This window comes from Bison bison, unplaced genomic scaffold, assembly GCF_000754665.1.
Source record: "Bison bison bison isolate TAMUID 2011002044 unplaced genomic scaffold, Bison_UMD1.0 scf7180017864480, whole genome shotgun sequence".
NCBI lineage: Eukaryota > Metazoa > Chordata > Mammalia > Artiodactyla > Bovidae > Bison > Bison bison.
Genome location: NW_011495040.1, coordinates 1512021 through 1514072, shown reverse-complemented (window position 1 = coordinate 1514072; position 2052 = coordinate 1512021). Strand labels below are relative to the sequence as shown.

The 2052-nt window shown below is 47.3% G+C and overlaps 1 long non-coding RNA gene across 1 annotated transcript in view; it reads left to right on the top strand.

Annotated features, from left to right (window-relative positions):
* The first annotated feature begins 589 nt into the window (after positions 1-589).
* The window catches only part of LOC105004549, a 15720-nt gene continuing 14257 nt past the window's right edge, over positions 590-2052 (top strand). Inside the window, exon 1 of the long non-coding RNA XR_827236.1 lies at positions 590-777. This is a non-coding gene — a long non-coding RNA (uncharacterized LOC105004549). The remainder of the gene's footprint in view (positions 778-2052) is intronic.

Genomic DNA, 2052 nt, shown 5'->3' with positions numbered 1-2052 from the left:
TCCTGACTTTATGTATTTATTTATTTATTTTTGGCTGCACCTCCTGGCATACAGGATCTTAGTTCCCTGACCAAGGGTCAAACCCATGCCCCCTGCAGTGGAAGCTCAGCTCTTAACCCCTGGACTGCCAGGAAAGGCCCTCTTGACTTTGTTGAAACTTGTGGACTGAGAGAGCTTTGCTTTTGTAATTAAGTAAAATTCAATGGGGATTTTTTTTTAAAACAAAATAATTTTACTAGTCTTAGTCATAATGCAAATACATTTGTATGCTACATAAAATAGAACACATTTCATAACTGTATTAACCACACAATCTCCATTACACAGTATGTCTAAGGCATGGCATCTCATGGTTATTCATGAGAGTCTACAGGGATCCATGGAGAAAGAGGAGGCAGGCTGGTTGAGAAGACAGATCAGAACCTTTGTAGGAAGGCACCAGTCTGTGTCTGGAGCCAGGTGGTGAGGCAGGGCTGAAGACCGAGGTGTCAGCCTCAGCTCAGGCCTCCTTTAGTCAGCACGACACCCCCCGCCTTCCCCTGACATCGAACCTCTTCTAGGTCTAAATAGTCTCAGGGATGTTCCAGCAGCTTCTGCTTTCTGGGTCATCAGCTGCACATTCACTGGTCAGAAGCCCTCGTTTGTTTCCTCATTCGCTGAAGAACTGCTGTGGGCCAGCCAGTGGGTGCAGAAGGTCTTATACCCCCGCAGTTGGAGCAGGAAGGAGAACTCGTGAATGAGTGAGGTTCGCAGTCCTGGAATACGTGCACTCCAGAGGTGAGCTCGAGTGGGAGGGGATCTGTGTGTAAGACGTCACGTCTGAGTCACAGCTGAGTCACTCTGAAGGGTGGCTAGGGGTTCGCCACATCAACCAAGGCAGGGCAGGAAATTCCAGGCAGACAGAAGAGCAGAGGTGAAGGTCCAGAGACAGGAAATACTGTCAAGGGCACCCTGAGAATTTTATGAACAGAGGTGAGGCTGAGAGGAGGCCATAGATCAGGAAGGGGAACTAGCAGAGTGTTGCGAGCAGAGGAGACAGGAAGTCAAAGTGAGCTTCAGAGAGATTTTCTGGTGGAAGACAATGGGTGCGGAGATCCATTAATGATCTCTTGTCCATGCTGCCTTTACCTCTGGTTCATTCTCAAAGCTGCCTACTCTACTCACTATCTCCCCTTCCCTTCTCTTGGCATAGCCAATTCTCCTTTAAAATTTTAAAATGCAGGCATCATCCTACTAAGAAAAGTTCACTGAAGAATTTCCCTGGTGGTCTAGTGGCTAAGACTCTGCACTCCCAGTGGAGGGGGCCTGGGTTTGATCCCTGGTCAGGGAACTAAATCCTTCATTCTGCAACCACAAAGATCCTTCATACCACAACTAGGACCCAGCACAGCCAAAAATAAATAAATAAGTAATTTAAAAAGAAAAGAAACGTTCACTGATATTCCCATCACTCCCAGCTGGCCTCCTGCTCTGGGCTACATGAGGCCATAAGCATTTCTTTGTTTCTGCATGAAACTCATTGCTTTATGGTTGTATTTTTGTTCTTAAATCTTCCTAAGACAATGGCACCCCACTCCAGTACTCTGGCCTGGAAAATCCCATGAACGGAGGAGCTGAGTAGGCTGCAGTCCATGGGGTCGCTAAGAGTCAGACACGACTGAGCGACTTCACTTTCACTTTCACTTTTCACTTTCATGCATTGGAGAAGGAAATGGCAACCCACTCCAGTGTTCTTGCCTGGAGAATCCCACGGACGGGGCAGCCTGGTGGGCTGCCGTCTATGGGGTCGCACAGAGTTGGACACGACTGAAGTGACTTAGCAGCAGCAGCAAGGCAGGGGCCAGTCTCATTAGTCTTTGGTTTCCAATCCCTGGCATAAAACCTGGCACAGAAAAGGTAATTAGTAAATATTGAACTGGATAAGTAAATTGATGAATAAAAGGTAAAGATAGGAGATGACAGCTATTTGGGAGGTTAAATCAGGATAACTTGACAAGTTCTTATGCAGGGTTTGCAGTAAGGGTGGGCAGTGGGGTGTGGCATCATGCCAGG